The 22,060-nt window shown below is 52.8% G+C and overlaps 1 protein-coding gene across 3 annotated transcripts in view; it reads left to right on the top strand.

Annotated features, from left to right (window-relative positions):
- The first annotated feature begins 20,027 nt into the window (after nucleotides 1-20,027).
- BCL9L (BCL9 like) overlaps nucleotides 20,028-22,060 on the top strand; it is a 31,172-nt gene continuing 29,139 nt past the window's right edge. For all 3 annotated transcript variants that reach the window (XM_010334460.3, XM_010334459.3, XM_003923621.4), the window contains exon 1: nucleotides 20,028-20,777. The gene's annotated coding sequence lies outside the window, so the exon portion shown is untranslated. The remainder of the gene's footprint in view (nucleotides 20,778-22,060) is intronic.

Raw genomic sequence — 22,060 nt, 5'->3', positions numbered from 1 at the left:
AAAAGGGAGCTCCTTTCTGGAGTCATCTGCTTTTCCTGAGAAATAGGAAACTCAGTGGGGAGAAGGGTTTGGGGGCCAGAGAGGGGCAAGTGCTTGAAATAGCTGTTGTCAGGAGCGGGTGCAGCTAGGAAGAGCTGTGTGAAGGGCCTAGGACTCAGTGAAAGGCTGAGAGACCAGAGAGCCTGGGGCAGGCAGGAGAAGGGAAGGGAAGGATCCACCACCACGGTGTAGTTCCTTAGATTTTTTTTTTTTTTCTTTTTGTTTTTGAGACAAAGTCTTGCTCTGTTGCCAGGCTGGAGTGTAGTGGTGAGACCTCATCTCATTGCAACCTCCACCTCCTGGATTTAAGTGATTCTTGTGCCTCAGCCTCTGGAACCTCCACCTCCTGGATTCAGGCAATTCTTGTGCCTCAGCCTCCAGAGTAGCTGGGATTACAGATGCGTGCCACTGTAAGGTCTGAATGTGCCACGAAAGGCATGGTAATCTCTGTGGCCTGCACGTACACCACAGATGAGTTCCTGGAAGCAAGGACCAAACCTCTGTCGTGCCTAACTAGCCTGAGACATTCTCTATTGTTTCTTTTTTTGTTTTGTTTTGTTTTATTGCACTATTTCGGACACAGATGCTAGAGCACTCTATTGTTTCTTATTTCAGCCTCAATTGCCAAGGCCGTTGGACTTTGTAACTGACCTTGGCCAACCTCGTGACTCCACACCCCATGAACCCCTCCCAGCTTGGCCAACCTCATGACTCCATACCCTACGACCCCCTCCCAGCTTGCAAAAAACCACCAACTATAACTTCTGTAACTTTCCACTGTTTACCCCAAACCTTTAAAACCAAATCCTATCCCATCGCCCTTCACTGACACCCTTTTCAGCCTCAGCCCACCTGCATCCAGGTGAATACACAGCCATGCAGCTCACACGAAGTCTCTTTGGGGATCTCTTCATTCAGCGCATGCATTTTAAGAGCCACCGTACCCAGCTGATTTTGTTTGTTTGTTTTTGAGACGGAGTTTCACTCTTATTACCCAGGCTGGAGTGCAATGGCGCAATCTCGGCTCACCGCAACCTCCACCTCTTGGGTTCAGGCAATTCTCCTGCCTCAGCCTCCTGAGTAGCTGGGATTACAGGCACACGCCACCATGCCCAGCTAATTTTTTGTATTTTTAGTAGAGACGGGGTTTCACCATGTTGACCAGGATGGTCTCGATCTCTTGACCGCGTTATCCACCCGCCTCGGCCTCCCAAAGTGCTGAGATTACAGGCTTGAGCCACTGCGCCCGGCCTCCCAGCTGATTTTTTTTTTTTTTTTTTTTTTTTTTTGGAGACAGAGTTTCGCTCTTGTTACCCAGGCTGGAGTGCAATGGCGCAATCTTGGCTCACCACAACCTCCGCCTCCTGGGTTCAGGCAATTCTCTTGCCTCAGCCTCCTGAGTAGCTGGGATTACAGGCACGCACCACCATGCCCAGCTAATTTTTTTTTTTTTTTGAGACGGAGTTTCGCTCTTGTTACCCAGGCTGGAGTGCAATGGCGCGATCTCGGCTCACCGCAACCTCCGCCTCCTGGGTTCAGGCAATTCTCCTGCCTCAGCCTCCAAAGTAGCTGAGATTACAGGCACGCATCACCATGTCCAGCTAGTTTTTTGTATTTTTAGTAGAGACGGGGTTTCACCATGTTGACCAGGATGGTCTTGATCTCTCAACCTCGTGATCCACCCACCTCGGCCTCCCAAAGTGCTGGGATTACAGGCTTGAGCCACCGCGCCCGGCCTATTTTTTGTGTTTTTAGTAGAGATGGGGTTTCACCATGTTGACCAGAATGGTCTCGATCTCTTTTTTTTTTTTTTTTTTTTTGAGACCGAGTTTCGCTCCTGTTACCCAGGCTGGAGTGCAATGGCGCGATCTCGGCTCACCGCAACCTCCGCCCCCTGGGTTCAGGCAATTCTCCTGCCTCAGCCTCCTGAGTAGCTGGAATTACAGGCACGTGCCACCATGCCCAGCTAATTTTTTGTATTTTTAGTAGAGACGGGGTTTCACTATGTTGACCAGGATGGTCTCGATCTCTTGACCTCGTGATCCACCCGCCTCGGCCTCCCAAAGTGCTGGGATTACAGGCTTGAGCCACCGCGCCCGGCCGGTCTCGATCTCTTAACCTCGTGATCCACCCGCCTCCGCCTCCCAAAGTGCTGGGATTACAGGCGTGAGCCACCGCGCCTGGCCTTGGACTCCCAGCTGATTTTTAAATTTTTAGTAGAGATGGGGTTTTACCATGTTGGCCAGGATGGTCTCAAATCTCCTGCCCTCGTGATCCACCCTCCTCAGCCTCCCAAAGTGCTGGGATTATAGGTGTGAGCCACTGTGCCTGGCTTTTCTTTTTCTTTTTCTTTTTCTTTTTTTGTGACAGAGTTTCCCTCTTGTTGCAATGGCGTGATCTTGGCTCACCGCAACCTCTGCCCTTGAGTTCAAGAGATTCTCCTGCCTCAGTCTCCCGAGTAGCTGGAATTATAGGCACATGCCACCACTCTCAGCTTATTTTATTTTATTTTTTTATTTTTATTTATTTATTTATTTATTTATTTTGAGACGGAGTTTCGCTCTTGTTACCCAGGCTGGAGTGCAATGGCGTGATCTCGGCTCACCACAACCTCCGTCTCCTGGGTTCAGGCAATTCTCCTGCCTCAGCCTCCTGAGTAGCTGGGATTACAGGCACGAGCCACCACGCCCAGCTAATTTTTTGTATTTTTAGTAGAGACGGGGTTTCACCATGTCGACCAGGATGGTCTCGAACTCTCGACCTCGTGATCCACCCGCCTCGGCCTCCCAAAGTGCTGGGATTACAGGCTTGAGCCACCGCGCCCGGCCTCAGCTTATTTTTTAGTAGAGACAGGATCTCTCTGTGTTGGTTGATCTTGAACTCCCGACCTCAGGTGATCCACCTCCCAAAGTGCTGGGATTACAGGTGTGAGCCACCGCGCCCGGCCTGCGCCTGACTTTTCTTTTTTTGAGATGGAGTTTTGCTCTGTTGCCCAGGCTGGAGTGCAGTGGCGCTATCTCGGTTCCCTGAGACCTCCCCTTCCCGGGTTCAAGCAATTCCCTGCCTCAGCCTCCCGAGTAGCCAGGATTACAGATGCCTGCCACCACGTCTGGCTAATTTTTGTATTTTTAGTAGAGACGAGGTTTCACCAAGTTGGCCATGCTAGTCTCGAACCCCTGACCTTGTGATCCACCCCACCTCAGTCTCCCAAAGTGCTGGAATTAAAGGCGTGAGCTAGAATTGTGACCTTTAACCCCTCTTGGAGTCCAGGCATTTCTGAATAGTCACCCATTAACAGGGACTTCCCAGTTGGGGTGTGGCTCAGGCCAGTCCCCTGAGAGAGCAGTGGGGGATGTTTCATGGTCACCAGGAGTAACAGCCAGGTATGATGGGAACAGGTGGGAATGCTTTGGAATCCCATCCCATCCTCCTGGGGTTGGGGGGTGTTCTTGGCACAGCTGTCCAGGCCACTGCTCTGAACTTGGCCTTCTCCCACCTCCCCAGGCCCTGTTTGACAAGCAAGTCAGATACGGTGCCCTTTCCCTTTGCAAAACTGTTATTTGTATAGAAACCAGAGGGAAGATGAAGGAGGGAAGCTGCTCCCCCTTCTTTCCTCCGTCCAGCCACTTCCACTTGCAAGGACCTGCAGGAAAATAGCCACCCCCAGCAGTCTCCCTCCCCACTCCGACTCGCTGCTTCCCCAGCTCCCCACGTGGCCCATGCTGAGTTTCTGCTCTGCCGGAAATGGCTGGGCCTTGAAGCTTCTCCCAACCCCCCGGGGCCTCTCAACCTCAGCCCTTCCTCCCCATTTCCCCAGCCCTGAGCTCAGAGCTCCCCTGTACCTCTCTGCCCAGCCTGGAGTCTCACTAACTGTGGCATATTTGCCTCAAGCCTCCCCAGTTCTCTTCAAGAATGGAGTTGGAGCCTCACCCTAGTCCATCTCCTCAGCCGCTCCCATGATGCCCGCAGTGCCCTAAGGGTGCAGGAGATGGCATCGGGGGATGGAAAGCAGGCCCTTCAAGGCAGGCCAGGGTTGGGAAAGAGAATGGGCTTTGAAGTGGATGGGCCAGGACCACATCCCCTCTGCCTGTGGCCTTCTAGCTTGTACCCTGGACCTGCTTCCCGTCTGTGAATAGAGGTGGTAATACCAACCCCACCCACCAAGCCCTGCTGAGGACCAAATAAACAAGGCGTGAAGTGCCCAACACACTGCTTGCCACATAGTAGGGGCTTAAAATGTCCTCCTCGACAGGCACGGTGGCTCACGCCTGTAATCCCAGCACTTTGGGAGGCTGAAGTGGGTGGATCACTTGAGGTCAGGAGTTCAAGACAAGCCTGACCAACGTGGTGAAACCCTGTCTCTGCTGAAAATACAAAATTTAGCCGGACGTGGTGGGACATGCCTGTAATCCCAGCTACTTGGGAGGGTGAGGCAGGTGAATCGCTCGAATCCAGGAGGCAGAGGGTGCAGTGAGCCGAGATCGTGCCATTGCACTCCAGTCTGGTGGACAGGGCGAGACTACATCTCAAAAACAAAACAAAACAAAACAAAACATCCTCCTCTCCTCCGTGGGGCCCTGACGAGGTGGAACGAGACAAATGAGGGTTCGTGCAGAGGGCTCTCCAAGGGGCAGGGGGCACCTGGGGTAGGAGTGTAGGGATATTCTGTTTCACTGAGGGGGCTTTGAGGGAGGAAGGGAGGGAATGCTGATCCCTGGGCCACTCCAGTGCTTCTGCTCACTGCATCCCTTGGCCTGGCCTGTGGAGGACCTCTGGAAAAGCTCTGGCAGTGGAAGGTCTCATGGGGAGGGCCCGGTGTTGGGGGACAGCCTCTGGGTTTTGAACACCCCCGACACACACAGACTCCCCCAACTCATAATCCGATTTATATTCCTTACTCCCTCCACTGGACCCATCACCATGGCAACAGTTTTCTCAGTTGCACTTCATCAGCTTCTCAGCAAATCTTTTCTCCTGCCCCCTCCTTAAGTCTCCTTTTCTCCTCCTCTCTCAGTGGGCCTTTCGAGGTGCTCACAGCCCTCCCCTTCCCTTTGTCCCTCAGCATCTGTTTCTCTGCTATTCTTCAGGAAGGTGTCCCTACCTGCCTCTGTCCAAATCCTTCCCTTTTATTTATTTATTTTTTTTTTTTGAGACGGAGTCTCACTCTGTCACCCAGGAGTGCAATGATGTGATCTCTGCTCACTCTGCCTCCTGAGTTCAAGTGATTGTCTTGCCTCAGCCTCCTGAGTAGCTGGGATTATAGGCACCCGCCACCACACCTGGCTAATTTTGTATTTTTAGTAGAGATGGGGTTTCACCACGTTGGCCAGGCTGGTCTCAAACTCCTGACCTCAGGTGATCTGCTCACCTTGGCCTTCCAAAGGTCTGAGATTACAGGTGTGAGCCACTGCGCCCAACTTTTTTTTTTTTTTTCTTTGAGGCGGAGTTTTGTTTTGTTACCCAGGCTGCAGTGCAATGGTGTGATCTTGGTTCACTGCAACCTCTGCCTCCTGGGTTCATGTGATTCTCCTGACTCGGCCTCCGGAGTAGCTGTCATTACAGGTGTGCACCACCACGCCTAGCTAATTTTTATATTTTTAGTAGAGATGGGGTTTTGCCCTGTTGGCCAGGCTGGTCTCGAACTCCTGACCTCAGGTTATCCACCCACCTCGGCCTCCCAAAGTGCTGGGGCTACAGACGTGAGCCACCACGCCTGGCCTGTCCAAGTTAGTTTCTATGGCATCCCTTCTGCCTCTCCCTTTTCGAGTGTATGATTGTAGCAACAAGCTGAGTTCTGTAGGTTAGACAAGAACTTGTCTCCTTTCTGATATCAGGACAGAAAAGCAGAGTCCTGGAGGGTTTGAGTTCCAGTGGGCTCTACACAAAGGTCTATTTCCAGTGATGCAGTGGGTGGGTGGGTGTCAGGTTGTGTTGATCTGTTCAACTCTGACCAGAAGGCAGAGAACGGTGGGGAGGGAAAGTGGTGTTGGGCAGTTTCTTTTCCAGCCCTAAATCAGAATTAGCATGGCTCTGGATGTGTCCTGCAGGGTCCTGTCCTTGGTTCACTTCCCAGCTCACCCTCAGAGACCTCACCCAATGGTTGCAGCTACCACTGGCATGGAGTGCTTCCCAGAAACCTAACTTTGGCTCTGACTCCTCTTGTTACCCAGGCTGGAGTGCAATGGCGCGATCTCGGCTCACTGCAACCTCCGCCTCCTGGGTTCAGGCAATTCTCCTGCCTCAGCCTCCTGAGTAGCTGGGATTACAGGCACACGCCACCATGCCCAGCTAATTTTTTTTTTTTTTTTTTGAGACAGAGTTTCACTCTTGTTACCCAGGCTGGAGTGCAATGGCGCCATCTCGGCTCACCGCAACCTCTGCCTCCTGGGTTCAGGCAATTCTCCTGCCTCAGCCTCCTGAGTAGCTGGGATTACAGGCACGCGTCACCACGCCCAGCTAGTTTTTTGTATTTTTAGTAGAGAGGAGGTTTCACCATGTTGACCAGGATGGTCTCGATCTCTCGACCTCGTGATCCACCTGCCTCGGCCTCCCAAAGTGCTGGGATTACAGGCTTGAGCCACCGCGCCCGGCCCCAAAACCATTTATTCTTTTTTTTTTTTTTTTCTTTTTTTTTTTTTTGAGACAGAGTTTCGCTCTTGTTGCCCAGGCTGGAGTGCAATGGCGCGATCTCGGCTCACCGCAACCTCCGCCTCCTGGGTTCAGGCAATTCTCCTGCCTCAGCCTCCTGAGTAGCTGGAATTACAGGCATGCGCCACCATGCCCAGCTAATTTTTTGTATTTTTAGTAGAGACGGGGTTTCACCATGTTGACCAGGATGGTCTCGATCTCTTGACCTCATGATCCACCCGCCTCGGCCTCCCAAAGTGCTGGGATTACAGGCTTGAGCCACCGCGCCCGGCCCCCAAAACCATTTATTCTTACTACTTCTCAGTGTGGTGGGGATTGGTACCAACCAGAGGAACATTTACATACTTTCGGGTTTTGTCTCCGTCTCTTTCCTGTTAAATATTTTTATTAACAGCTTATATGAAAATATAGTGTCACATTTCACAGATATCCTTCAGGGTAGTAAACACTGAAAGACAAGGATCCAAAAATCATCTTTATGTATAGAATGGTTAGGTAAACCTAACAGGATCAAGTGATCAGAGATCTGTGTACGACCTCGGCAATGCACAGTGGGCCAGACATGGCTTAGAAGCAGTTCAGGTGAAAAAAAATCAGTGGTTTTAGTAAGTTCAGTCTGAGACATCAGCATTGGTCAGGGAGAGGGGATAGGGAGAAAAAGAAACCATCAAGCCAGGCTCAGTGGCTCACGCCTATAATCCCAGCACTTTGGGAGCCTGAGGTGGGCAGATCACTTGAGGTCAGGAATTTCACACCAGCCTGGCCAACATGGTGAAACCCTGTCTGTACTAAAAAAAAAAAAAAAAAAAAAAAAAAAAAAAAAAAAAATTATCTGGATGTGGTGGCAAGTGCCTGTAATCCCAGCTACTTGGGAAGCTGATGCAGGAGAATCTCTTGAACCCTGCAGACAGAAGTTGCAGTGAGCTGAGACCAACCACACCATTGCACTCCAGCCTGGGCAACAAGAGTGAAACTTCATCTCAAATAAAGAAAAAGGGACCTCAGCATAACATGGCTGCCAGGAGCAAATCCAATGTTAGTTACGTTACTGGAAATACAGTATTTGGAATAAAGGAGAAGATATAATCTTGCTTTAGTGTAAATTGGCCAAGTGTTACAATGGGAGTCATTGCTTTGTGACCTGGAAATATTTAGGCAAAAGAAAAGAGTAGGAACCACTAAAGCTCAAATACCTGAAGGGCTATCATGAGGAAGAAGAATTAGACTTACAGTGTGCACCCCCACTAAGGTAGTGCATGCACCACCAGGAGATGAGACCAGCTCAAAATAAAGTTCAGTTCTGTGGAGACCACTGGAGATGAAATTCAGCTAGGAGGAAGGAAAACCAGATGTCCATAAATGGAGTGAGCTGTCTTGGGAGGCAGTAAGCTCCCAGCTACTGAAGGTGTTCAAGAAGATGCTGCTTGCCGGGCACAGTGGCTCACGCCTCTAATTCCGGCACTTTGGGAAGCTGAGCCAGGTGGATCATGCGGTCAGGAGTTGGAGACCAGCCTGGCCAACGTGGTGAAACCCCATCTCTACTAAAAATACAAAAATTAGCTCGTATGGTGGCGGGTGCCTGTAATCCTAGCTACTCAGGAGGCTGAAGCAGGAGAATCGCTTGAACCCGGGAGGCTGAGGTTGCAGTGAGCCAAGATCGCACCACTGCACTCCAGCTTAGGGAACAGAGCGAGACTCCATCTCAAAAAAAAAAAGAAAAGAAAAAGAAAAAAAGGAAGAAGATGCTGACACACTGCTGGCCAGAGATATTGGAAAAGAGGTAAGCATCAGAAAGAATTTGAAGGCTGGGTACAGTGGCTCACAATCCCAGTGCTTTGGGAGGCCAAGGTAGGAGGGTTGCTTGAGCGCAGGAGTTCGAGACAAGCCCGGGCAACATGAAAAAACCCCATCTCTACAAAAAATACAAAAATTAGCCAGGTGTCATGGTACGCGCCTGTAGTCCCAGCTATGCAGGAGGCTGAGGTGAGAGGATCACCTGAGCCCAGAAGGTTCAGGTTGCAGTGAGCCATGATCACACCACTGCACTCCAGCCTGGGCAACAAAGTGAGACCACTTTTCAGAAAAAAAGGAGAGAACTTGAACTAGGTAGTTGGTCTTTGAGATTCACTACCTTCCCGTCAGCATTCGTCCGGCTTTTGCTCTTTCCCTGCCCCTCACTGAGCCCTCTGTGTGCCTCTGTCCCTGGCCTGTCTTTCCAGGCCCAGGTCAGTTTTCTCCTTCTCCACCAGGTCTACCTGAGGATGCAATCTGCATTGCCTGCATAAACTTCGTATCATTTAATTATTCAGCATCTTTTTTTTTTTTTTTTTTTTGTGACGGAGTCTTGCTCTGTCACCCAGGCTAGAGTGCAGTGGGGCAATCTCAGTTCACTGTAATCTACACCTCCCAGGTTCAAGCGATTCTCCTGCCTTAGCCTCCCAAATAGCTGGGACTACAGATGTGCATCACCACACCTGGCTAAATTTTTGCATTTTAGGTACAGATGGGGTTTCATCACGTTGGCCAGGCTGGCCTTGAACTCCTGACCTCAGGTGATCCACCTGCCTTGGCCTCCCAAAGTTCTGGGATTACAAGTGTAAGTCACTGCTCTCGGCCAAAGCTATGTCTTTAAAAAACACTTCCTGCCGGGCGCGGTGGCTCAAGCCTGTAATCCCAGCACTTTGGGAGGCCGAGGCGGGTGGATCACGAGGTCGTGAGATCGAGACCATCCTGGTCAACATGACGAAACCCCGTCTCTACCAAAAATACAAAAAATTAGCTGGGCGTGGTGGCGCGTGCCTGTAATCCCAGCTACTCAGGAGGCTGAGGCGGGAGAATTGCCTGAACCCAGGAGGCGGAGGTTGCGGTGAGCCAAGATCGCGCCATTGCACTCCAGCCTGGGTAACAAGAGCGAAACTCCGTCTCAAAAAAAAAAAAAAAAAACCACTTCCTGATTTGGATTTCAGAGGTGAGATTACAAATCTAGGAGTCAGAATAGGTTATAGGTCTTTTTTTTTTTTGAGATGGAGTCTCATTCTGTTGCGATTCTCCTGCCTTGGCCTCCTGAGTAGCTGGGATCACAGGCACGCACCACCACGCTCAGCTAATTTTTGTATTTTTAGTAGAGATGGGGTTTCACCATGTTGGCCAAGCTGGTCTTGAACTCCTCATTTCAAGTGATCCACCCACCTCGGCCTCCCAAAGTGCTGGGATTACAGGCATGAGCCACCTCACCTGCTCAGGTTATGGGTCTTGACAGATGGAGAACACAAGGCCCAGGGAAGTGAATCAGTTTGTTTTAAGTCACAGGGTAGGTTTTAGGTCTGGCTAGGATTGGGATTATGCCTGGTCCAGGACTTTGTCCACAATCCAAGGGAGCCTTTTTAGAATGAGTAAGAGAGCTACATAAATATAAACAGGGTCATGATGAGAGAAAAAAGGGGGACCGGGGGGACAGCAGGTTCTGAGCACCCCTCCAGGCTCTGGGGGATGTCCAGACAAGGAGGCCAAGCTTGCCTTCCCAGATCTTATGGCCTCACAGGGAAATGAGCCAGACACAGGAAGAAGTCCAATGGAAAGTTGGAACAAGTGCTACAGTGGTGTTGTGGAAAGAGTCTGGACAGGGAATCAGGAGACCTGGGTACCTCTTCCAGCTATCACCACCAGCCTTATGTTTTTAGGCAAGTCCTTTCACCACTCTGGACCTTCACCACGCAGTTTACTCACCTGAGAACATTCCATCTCTCAAAAATAACAGTTCTGGCCCGGCGTAGTGGCTCACATCTGTCATCCCAGCACTTTGGGAGGCTGAGTCAGGCGGTTCACAAAGTCAAGACATTGAGATCATCTTGGCCAACATGGTGAAACCCTGTCTCTACTAAAAATACAAAAATTAGGCGTGGTGGCTCACACCTGTAACCACAGCAGTTTGGGAGGCCAAGGCGGGTGGATCACCTGAGGTCGGGAGTTCAAGACCAGCCTGACCAACGTGGTGAAACCCTGTCTTTTTTTTTTTTTTTTTGAGACGGAGTTTCGCTCTTGTTACCCAGGCTGGAGTGCAATGGCGCGATCTCGGCTCACCGCAACCTCCGGCTCCTGGGCTCAGGCAATTCTCCTGCCTCAGCCTCCTGAGTAGCTGGGATTACAGGCACACGCCACCATGCCCAGCTAATTTTTTGTATTTTTAGTAGAGACAGGGTTTCACTATGTTAACCAGGATGGTCTCGATCTCTTGACCTCGTGATCCACCCGCCTTGGCCTCCCAAAGTGCTGGGATTACAGGCTTGAGCCACCGCGCCCGGCCGAAACCCTGTCTTTATTAAAAAAAAAAAAAAAATTAGCTGGGCATGCTGGTGCATACCTGTAGTTCCAGCTACTTGGGAGGCTGAGGCAGGAGAATCTCTTGAACCTGGGAGGTGGAGGTTGCAGTGAGCCGAGACCGAGCCACTGCACTCCAGCCTGGTGACAGAGCAAGACTCCATCTCAAAAACAAAAAAGCAAAGCAAACAAACAAAAAGTCCTATAGTGCTACGTATTTTATTTAATTAATTAATTTATTTAAAGACTGCCGGGCGCGGTGGCTCAAGCCTGTAATCCCAGCACTTTAGGAGGCCGAGGTGGGTGGATCACGAGGTCGAGAGATCGAGACCATCCTGGTCAACATGGTGAAACCCCGTCTCTACTAAAAATACAAAAAAAAAAAAAAATTAGCTGGGCATGGTGGCACGTGCCTGTAATCCCAGCTACTCAGGAGGCTGAGGCAGGAGAATTGCCTGAACCCAGGAGGCGGAGGTTGCGGTGAGCCGAGATCGCGCCATTGCACTCCAGCCTGGGTAACAAGAGCGAAAACTCCGCCTCAGAAAATAAATAAATAAATAAATAAAAATAAAGACGGGGTTCGCAGGGCGCGGTGGCTCAAGCCTGTAATCCCAGCACTTTGGGAGGCCAAGGCGGGTGGATCACGAGGTCAAGAGATCGAGACCAACGTGGTCAACATGGTGAAACCCCATCTCTACTAAAAATACAAAAAATTAGCTGGGCATGGTGGCGAGTGCCTGTAATCCCAGCTACTCAGGCGGCTGAGGCAGGAGAATTGCCTGAACTCAGGAGGCGGAGGTTGCAGTGAGCCGAGATCGCGCCATTGCACTCCAGCCTGGGTAACGAGAGCGAAACTCCGTCTCAAAAAAAAAAAAAAAAAAAAACAAAAAAAGACGGGGTTTTGGCCGGGCACAGTGGCTCACGCCTGTAATCCAAGCACTTTGGAGGTCAAGGCAGGCGGATCATCTGAGGTGGTGAATTCAAGACCAGCCTGACCAACATGGTGAAACCCCGTCTTTATAAAAAAGAAAAAAAATAATTAAAAAATAAAGACGGGGTTTCACCATGTTGTTCAGGCTGGTCTTGAACTCCCGACCTCAGGTGATCCGCCCACCTTGGCCTCCAAAGTGCTTGGATTACAGGTGTGAGCCACTATGCCCTGCCTAGTGCTACATATTAAAGCAGATTACAGGGCGGGCGCGGTGGCTCAAGCCTGTAATCCCAGCACTTTGGGAGGCCGAGGCGGGTGGATCACGAAGTCAAGAGATCGAGACCATCCCGGTCAACATAGTGAAACCCCATCTCTACTAAAAATACAAAAAATTAGCTGGGCATGGTGGCGTGTGCCTGTAATCCCAGCTACTCAGGAGGCTGAGGCAGGAGAATTGCCTGAACCCAGGAGGCAGAGGTTGCGGTGAGCCGAGATCGCGCCATTGCACTCCAGCCTGGGTAACAAGAGTGAAACTCTGTCTCAAAAAAAAAAAAAAAAAAAAGCAGATTACTGCAGTAATGAAATATACTTGTGGGCATGCTGTCCCCTCCAGCACAATCTCAGAAAGCCTCTTGCCTTCCATTAGTGGCAAGAATGAGATGTTCCCAGGATGAAGAACTGCCAGACCAAGGGAGTAGTGGGCGAGACACAGGTGACTGACTAACTGGCTTTCTCTGAGGCCCTGCCTCTGATAGTTTCTCCAGGGTTTTATGAGCTTTGCTAGCCCCATGCAGATCAGAGCTAAGTGATTGTTTTCTCTCAACAATCCAGCTATTTAATGGCTATCTACAGGATAAAGAAGAACATGAAGATAAAGGCACCTAAGCCTCTTGTTTTACATTTGAAGAAATTGCAACCCAGAGACAGGGAGTGACTAGGCCAAGGTCTTGTACTTTGGACTCTCAGACGAAAGTTTTTTTTTTTTTTAGATGGAGTTTTGCTCTTGTTTCCCAGGCTGGAGTGCAATGGCACAATCTTGGCTCACTGCAACTGCAACCTCCGTCTTCAGGTTCAAGTGATTCCCCAACAGCCTCTCAAGTAGCTAGGATTACAGGTATGTGCCACCATGTCCGGCTAGTTTTGTATATTTAATAGAGATGGGTTTCTCTGTTGGTCAGGCTGATCTCGAACTCCCAATCTCAGGTGATCTGCCCACCTCAGCCTCCCTAAGTGCTGGGATTACAGGCATGAGCCACCTCAGCTGGCCTTTTTTTTTTTTTTCTTTTTGAGATGGATTTTCACTCTTCTTGCCCAGGCTGGAGTGCAATGGCACAATCTTGGCTCACTGCAACCTCCACCTCCTGGGCTCAAGAGATTCTCCTGCCTCAGCCTCCCAAATAGCTGGAACTACAGGCACATGCCATGACACCCAGCTAATTTTTTTGTATTTTTAGTAGAGATGAAGTTTCACCATGTTGGCCAGGATGGTCTCAAACTCCTGACCTGGTGATCCGCCTGCCTCGGCCTCCCAAAGTGCCGGGATTACAGGTGTGATCCACCATGCCTGGCCTAGTTTTTTTTTTTTTTTTTTTTTTTGAGTTGGTGTTTGAAAAAAATAAAGAGACAGATGTCCTTACGTTGTCCAGGCTGGAATGCCCAATTCCACTATGATCAGGACCAGAGTTTCAATCTGTTCCATTCTGACCTGGGCCAGTTCACCCTTCCTTAGTCAACCTGGCAGTCCCCCACTCCAAGAAGGTCACCATATCATGCTGAACTTGGTGTGGATACCCATCAGCATAGTGCATCACAGCCCAGAACTCCTGGGCTCAAGCGATCGTCCCTCTGGGTAGCTGAGACTCAGGGCTTACCATCGAGCTAGGAGAAAAGGCAATTGTTAAGGTATCACAGGGTACAAGGAGGACAGAATTGTCTCCAATTGGGTGAACAGGCCTATTCAAAAAGAAGTCTTGAAAGGAAAGTAGTGGGAAATGAGAGGGAGAAACATAGGCAATTGAAGCGGGGAGGGGAAGGAGCTCTTCAAGATTTTTGGCTTTGCTAACCAGGGAGGGAAAATGGGAGGAAGGGTCTCAGCCATGCTGGAGATAAGAGCACCTGGAATCCCTCAAGTGGAGTCTTTTTACAGGGAGGAACCCAGAAAGCAGCTTGGCTGGAGGGGAGAGAAGCTGAAGGGGGTTGGGGTAGCTGGTAGGAGCTTTGAAGCCAGCCTAGAGGTTTGTATTTGATGCCTGGGTCTGGGAAGGCCTGGGGCACAGAAAGAAAAGGTAGGAGCAATTTTCTTCTATGGACCCTCTCTATTAGATGAAGACGCTGGGAGGACTCGGCCTATATCTTCTGTGTTTTTCTTACGCTCATCTAGGTGTTTGGGACCCACAAGTAGAGCCTCTAAGGCAAGGATCTGGAAATGGCTGAGGCAGCCTGCTGATCGGGATGGTGTGGCAGGGACCGTGGGAGCTCCCTCCTTCCACCAGCCTTCCCAGAATGATCTCCTTCCCTAGGAAGGTGCCATTCCCGCAAGAACACTCTACTGTTGTTGCCAATGTCCTTCTTCGGCGAATCCCCCTGTGAGCAGATTTTTGCCAGCGGCTGCTAAGCCAGATTTAGCCACCAGGGGGCAAAAAAGCAGCCCTTAAGGTCACTGTCCCGCCTCTTCCCCACCCACACACCTGAAGGCCAAGATGGGCGGTTCCTCACCTGGCGCTCCAGTCGAGCGCAGTAGCTGCGTTAACCCCTTCCTGCCTAAACTCTGGTGCTCGCTCGGCAGTCATTCACAGCAAAGCTGAGGGGGCACGGCGGACGGAGGAGGGGCTGTTCGCTGGGGGAGGGGCTACGGTAGAGGTGAAGTCAGGTTTCCAGCTACTCAGGTCCTTGTCCTCGCTGGAGCCGGGGGAGGCTAGCGTCCCCTACCTCCGTTGGGTAGTTAGCTCCCCAGATGGGTGAAGCAGCCCCTTTGGGGGCAAGAGAGGCTTGGGCTGCGGTCACCTGCGCTGGGCCTCAGAGGTGGGATGTAGAGGCAGCTACGGCACCCAGACTTCCGGGCTCCCTGCAGCCTTCAATCTGGCAGGGATCTCGGCTGTCGGCTGCTACTTGGAGATGGGGGTGGGGTGGGGGGAGGGTGGCCGAAGAGTGGCGGGAGAGACCCAGAGGGCGGCAGTGGGGAGGGGAGGCAGGGAAGATTAGGCAAGAGAGCGGGCGATTCCGCAACTCTCAGGTGCCTGGTTTTGTGTGTGGCGACTCCAGAACCAGGCAGCCTTTCAGGGCCCTGGAACCCGACCAGTTCCGGGATTTCGTTCCGGGGCATAAGGTGTTAAACTGTGGGTGGTAGTGGGGTCCGGAGTCCCTCCTCCTTCCCTCCCTCACAGCGTCACCACCACAGAGTCCACCAGGCTGGCACTCAAGGAGTTAAGTCTGCCCGCAATCTGCAAGACTGGAGCCGCGGAGGGGGAGGAGGGGGAAGGAGAGGGGGTAGAGGAGAAGGGGGAAGCAGACTGCAGGGAGACAGCGCCAGGAACCCCCTCCCCAGGGTCCTGGCCCCTGGGCCCCCAGCCCCAAAAGAGGCCCTGTCCTCCCCGGGGTCTTGCTCTCTCCCCCCGCCCTGCCCCCGCCCTCCAGCTTTGTGTCCCCAGGAGGGTGGGCTGCAGGATTTCCAGCCAAGCCTTGGCTGCCTGCTCAGTTTTTCCAAACCCTCCAGTCGGGGAAGGCGGGAGCCCTGTCAGGATAAGAGTCCTTCCCCCTGCCCCTGTCGGCCCCCTCTCTCAGCCTCCCTTTCCTGCCCCCGCACCTTTTCCAAACTCCTTCCCGTTCCCACAATGGCCCCTGCGCCCCCTAGCACCTCCACTATGGGCTCCCAAGTTGCAAGCTCAGGTTGGAAGGGACCAGGCGAGTCCCACCATCCTGGAGGCGCTGGTGAAGCCACACTCCTCAGGCCGACCCTGAGACTCGCGGGGCACCGGCCCGGCTCTTCTCCACTTGGCGCCCGCTCCATCCCAGGCCCTGGTCTTGGGGTCTCCCGCCCTGTAATAGAGGCAGAACTCGGCAGCAGGCTCTTTGTGGCAGGTGCCAGGCCCTGGGGCAGACTTCGAGGAGGGGGCAAAGTGTTCCGAGCGCTGGCACCGTTCTGTCCAGCAAGTCTATTATATAATAATCACCATCTATCAGGAAGCCAGGCAGCTGGAGTGAGTGGGGAAGCCAGGATGCCCGGATCAGCTCTTCCTCCAGGGCCCAAGAAGGTGTCGCCACCAAGATGGGGGTGTGGGTGCAGCCCAGCAGTGAGATGATATGGGGGGTCGAGGGGCAAGTGAGGGGCGTTGGGCAGTCAGACGGCGGCCCCGCAAACCCCGCCCCCAGACCTCTGACTGACAATGCCCTGAGCCAATGATTGAAGTCACTGCGGGGCTCTGTGTTAACTCTTTCTTGGGTCCCTATTTGCTTCAGGCGATAGAGTCCTTTCCAGGAACCCGTCTGGCCGGGACTCCTCCCACCTTTTCGGGGTAGTGCTCCAGCCCGTGAGGAGTACCAGCAGGTGAATCCTTTTGTCTTAGTAGCCCCGGCAACGCGATGCTTAATCGCAGATCATCGGCAGCCCTCGCGCGGACCCCCAGCAGCCCCAAAGTAAATTGTATTACAAGATACAGTTGTGTGTACACGCTGCGCTTCCAGAAACAGCCCATCGCGGCGTTGGCACACCCACACTGCGTCACGAACGGGCACCCTCACGCACCCATACCCATGCGGGCACTTCCACCGACAGTCGCTGACACACCTGTGACACCCCTCGTGACACAGTGACACACAGATACGCGGAAACACAGAGGTTCCCCTAGTTGGCCAGTAGAGGGAGCCGCTCGATTCCTGCAATGGGCCGCCTGCTTCTCTCCTCCCGGATCTCTCCAGGGTTCCACCCAGAACTTGTGGCTGCCCAGAGCTCAGCTCCGCATCCCAACCTGGAACCTCCTCTGGGGGAATGAGTCACAGCCCCACCCAGGAGAGCGCTCCGCATGGCTGCTCCATAGGACATGTGTTGTGCACCATCTAAGAGACCCCTGGCAACACAGACCTACTCGCCCCTGCAAGCAGTTTTGGACCTAGTATGAACCAGGAATTGTGCCAAAGGGATCATACATAACACATCCCTGTGGCTTGTCATATATGTAAGGGGAGACTGATCCACATAAACGCAGTGGCCCCCTCTAAAAGCACCCGGTTCGAGAAGTAGCCCATATTATGCCTTTCTGGGGAGAAGACAAGAAATTAAACCTTATTTCCATGGGTCAGATACTAGGCTAGGTGCTGGGATCTTTCACACTAGCAGCCTCTCTGGGCTTCGGTTTTCTTTTCTTTTAAGCTGGGATAAAACCGACTTCTTAGGACTGTGGTGATTTAGCCCCCGAACCGAGCACAGTGCTTGGCACAGCAGTTAGTTGGCACTTGGAAAAGTTTTGGTGATTGGATCAAAGCATCATCATGAGACAACGTGCATGAAAATTTGTAATTTTTAATTTGTAAGTGGTGATGGCACACACGGGTGATTGCTATGTTATCTTTTTTTTTTTTTTTTTTTTTTTTTTGAGACGGAGTTTTGCTCTTGTTACCCAGGCTGGAGTGCAATGGCTCGATCTCAGCTCACCGCAATCTCCGCCTCCTGGGTTCAGGCAATTCTGCCTCAGCCTCCTGAGTAGCTGGGATTACAGGCACGCGCCACCATGCCCAGCTAATTTTTTGTATTTTTAGTAGAGATGGGGTTTCACCATGTTGACCAGGATGGTCTCGATCTCTTGACCTCGTGATCCACCCGCCTCGGCCTCCCAGAGTGCTGGGATTACAGGCGTGAGCCACAGCGCCCGGCCCACTATGTTATCTTATACCAGGTTTGTGCCCCCTTCCACCTGTGCCTCCCTAGACCTTGTTCAGTGCCCAGCTGTTGGCACTATCAACTCATCAAGTCAAGTCAGTATTTACTGAAGTCCTACTATGAACTCAGCCACACTTGAGTATTACAGGGAATGTAGAGAATAGGAGGCATGGTCTGGGCTTTTAGGGATCTTTTGGGGGCAAACAGACGTGTGTGTGTGTGTGACAAGATAAAACACATGAGGAATACTCTGTTAGATGCTATGATGGGATAGGTGGTCAGAAGAGAGGGAGGTCAGTGAGGCTAGAGCTATCTGGGGACCATCTGTGAGGAGGGGCAGGGAAAGGGAGACGAGGAAACAGCAGGAGCAAGCAGGCTGGCCTTAGTGTCCTTGCTACCAGACAAATTCAATGCTTGTCACTTGGTATTAATTCTGGGTGGGTGGTGACAGTAGGAAACAGGGAAAGTCCCCAGGGATAAGGAAACCCAAATTCTAGTCCTGGGTTTACTACTTTGTAGCTGGGTAGCTCTGGATAAGTCCTTAGGTAATACAAACCTCAATTTCCTGACCTCTGTAATGGGAACATAACATCTTTTTTGCAGGTTTGTGGTGAACATTAAGACGTGAAACGTTTTTAAAAAGTGCTTTGGGGCGGGGCGTGATGGCTGATGCCTGTAATCCCAGCACTTTGGGAGGCCGAGGCAGGTGGATCACCTGAGGTCAGGAGTTCGAGACCAGTCTGACCCACATGGTGAAACCTCTCTCTATCAAAAAGTTTTTAAAAATTAGCTGGGCGTGGTGGCAGGCACCTGTAATCCCAGCTACTCAGGAAGCTGAGGCAGGAGAATTGCTTGAACCTGGGAGGTGAAGGTTGCAGTGAGCCAAGATCGCATCAACTGCACTCTAGCCTGGGCGACAAGAGCAAAACTCCATCTCAAAAAAAAAAAAAAAAATTTAAAAGCTGGGCACAGTGGCTTACCCCTGTAATTCCAGCACTTTGGGAGGCCAAGGCGGATGGATATCCTGAGGTCAGGAGTTCAAGACCAGCCTGGCCAACCTAGAGAAACCCCATCTCTACTAAAAATACAATATTAACCAGGCATGGTTGCACATACCTGTAATCCCAGCTACTTGAGAGGCCGAGGCAGGAGAATCGCTTGAACCCAGGAGGTGGAGGCTGCAGTGAACTGAGATCGCGCCATTGCACTCCAGCCTGGGCAACAAGAGCCAAACTCCGTCTCAAAAACAAAACAAAACAAAACAGACAAACAAAAAAAAGGTGCACTGGGCCTGCACTGGCTCACACCTATAATCCCAGCACTTTGGGAAGCCAAGGCAGGCGGATCACCTGAGGTTAGCAGTTAGAGACCAGCCTGGCCAACATGGTTAAACTCCATCTCTGCTAAAACTACACAATTAGCTGGGCATGGTGGCAGGCGCCTGTAATCCCAGCTACTTGAGAGGCTGAGACAGAAGAATCGCTTCAACCTGGGAGGTGGAAGTTGACACCTGAGCTGACACCAAGCCATTGCACTCTAGCCTGGGCAACAAGAGCGAAACTCCATCTCAAAAAAAAAAAAAGTGCTTTACAATTTATTTTTCATGCATCGATCATCCTATAGTGTGGTGAGAGTGTGTGTGAGTGTGTGTGTGTGCGTGTGTGTGTGTGTGTGAGAGAGAGAGAGAGAGAGAGAGAAGCACTTTGAGGTTAGGTTAGGAGAGTTCTTTTTGAGAAGACAAAGGTTTCACTTCCACAAACATTTTCTTAGCATCTACTTTGTGCTGCTGAGGATTGAGATGAAAAAATTCAGTCTGTGTCCTCAAGGACCTCATGGTCTGCTAGGAGATACATGAATAAAGGATATTTAGTGCATTATGGATTTGGGTGGGTACAATGAAGAGGGGACCCAGTGCTCAGTGCTGTGTGTGTGTGTGTGTGTGTGTGTGTGTGTGTGTGTGTCCAGGCAACTTCCACTCCTTCCAATCAGTGCAGATAGGAAAGTAGGTTTGTCAAACCTTTCCCTAGCCTGGGATGTTGTTGGCGCGTCCCCTCCCCAATCCTCAGGAGTGGGGAGGAGAGAAGGCTAGAAACCCCCCTCCCCGTTCCCGTCCCCGGGCCAACCTGCCTCCCGCTAGCCGGTCGGGCGCCTTACCGAGTCAGACCACTGGGAGGCTGGGGGAGCCGGGTTGGGCGAGGAGGCAAGCGAGATGGGGGAGCTCTTATTTTGACAGGGGCCTCTCCGGGCTCTGGTATGAAGGCAGAAGGAGGCAGCCAGAGAGCCCCGATGCTTATTCAGGCTGGGGAGTGGAGCCGAGTGGAGGGGCGATCGAGGCTCCGGCAGTGCAGGGGAGCCCGGGGAGGCGGCGGCGCGCGGCAGAGCCAGTGGCTGGACATGCCCCGGACCCGGGGCCGCTGCACCACCGCCGCCGCCCGGAGCCAGCCGGCCGGACGCCCCCACGCTTGGGTCCCCCGGCGCCGCGCCGCCTGGGGGCTGCGACCCGGACCCTCGGCGTCCGAGCAACAATAAGCGCCCAGACAGCCCCCTCCCCGCCCAGCGCCCGCCATCCCCACGGGCTTCGGGGAAAGTGAAAGGAGGAGGCGAAGGAAGGAAGGAAGGAAGCAAGCCAGGGAGGAGGAGCAGGAGCCGGAGCCCTGAGGTTCGGGGCCGAAACCCCAGCCCCGCGCCCCGGCCCCGGCGGGTGTGCGCGCTCTCCCGCCGCTGCCCGGCGCCCACGACCATGCTCCACGGTTGGGAGGCAGGAACCCAGGCGCCCAGCGATCCCCGGATAGCCTCTCCCGGGCCGGGCTGGTGTTGAGATCAAGGCGTCCAGGATCAAAAGATCACTGACTGGCCGCCCCCTCTGCATCTCCAACTGGCGAGCAGGAGGACCCCCATTCACACACCGACCCTGACCTGGTCATGGCGTCCAGCTCCGGCCTGGCGTGAGGACCCCCCAATCCGCGTGAGGTGAGGGGTGGGCTGGGGGCAAGGCGAAAGTCATGCCAGGCCAGCAAAGGCGCGAGAAGGGAGATCTAGTCTGAATCGGGGAGGGGGAACACAGTCTGATTGTCTCTTGCTCTTTGGCACGTACCCTCAGGCTGTTTAAGGTGTGGGGGATGCCCCCAGGGTCAGTGGAGGCTACTCTTAAGCCCCCAATCAGGTTGGCAGCTCCAGAACACAGTGGGGAGGGCTTAGGGGCAGCCAGGGGACCCTGCCACCCTAGCGCAGAGAACAAGGCCGGCCTTGGGCCAGCTGGAGCAGCGAACCTTGCCCTGGGGGCTTCTGGGAGATGTAGTCCCCCTCCCAGGCTCACCAACCCCTTGGGTCTCAGCACCCCCGCCCTCCTCCCCTGGCTGATGGAGCCTCCAGAAGGAGGTGGGTTGGGACTGGGAAGAGCTGGGGGTCACCCTTGTCCCCCAGGCACTGCCTATGAGTGGCGGGGGCTGTGACTGAGGAGTCTCTTCCTCCAAGGCTTCTGAGTGATGTGGGCTTGGCTGGGGGGGTGGGGCGGTCATACAGTTCCTTGGAGGTGTCCCTGCACTGCTAAGGGGAGGTGGCCCCTGCCTTGGTCCAAAGGAACCCTCCGGGAGGAATGTAGGAAGAGAAGTGAGGCTGAGGCTTCTTTCTTGGCTGGGGTAGGTCCTATTCCAGGGCTGCTGGAATTTGCTTTCAGAAGCGACCGAGGGCTACTCTTTTCTGAAAAGGAGAGTGTCCCTCGAAGTCTAGGAGTCTGGAGGGTGTCTCTCTGGAGCAATGAAGCTAGGATCAGCTTCTGTCTGTCTGTCCAGCTTCCTTCCTTCCGGGTTTTTCTGACACCCCCTCCCTCCCTCCTCTTTCTGTCTGTCTGCTGCTTGGGGTGTGTGTCTGTGTCTGTGTCTGGGGGGGACTCTGCTGTGGGGAGGAAAGTATTGCTGAGAGAGGTGACCTGGGCATGTGTTTGAGCCCTCAGAAAGGGGCTTCAAGGCTCCCTGGATCTTTTGCCCTCACTCCCAGCCTTGGTTTAGGGTGAAAGCTGTCTGTGCACTGTGTCTGTTCTAACCCTGCTGCTACCTCTGAGCAGCTTTCTGGATGAGATTGCCACGGTGAGTGGGCTTCCACTCTCTCCTCCCTCTCTTCTCAGCTTCTCCAGGGAGCAGCCACTTCCGGGCAGGGGCTGCCTTGCTCTTCTCCTGCCTCTCAGCATGGGCCTGGCTGCCTTCTCGGGGTCAGGACCCCAATTTCATGACCCCAGAGGAAGAGCATGGTCAGGC

Source organism: Saimiri boliviensis, chromosome 6 (genome assembly GCF_048565385.1).
Source record: "Saimiri boliviensis isolate mSaiBol1 chromosome 6, mSaiBol1.pri, whole genome shotgun sequence".
NCBI classification, from domain to species: domain Eukaryota; kingdom Metazoa; phylum Chordata; class Mammalia; order Primates; family Cebidae; genus Saimiri; species Saimiri boliviensis.
This window is presented reverse-complemented; position numbering and strand designations above follow the sequence as displayed.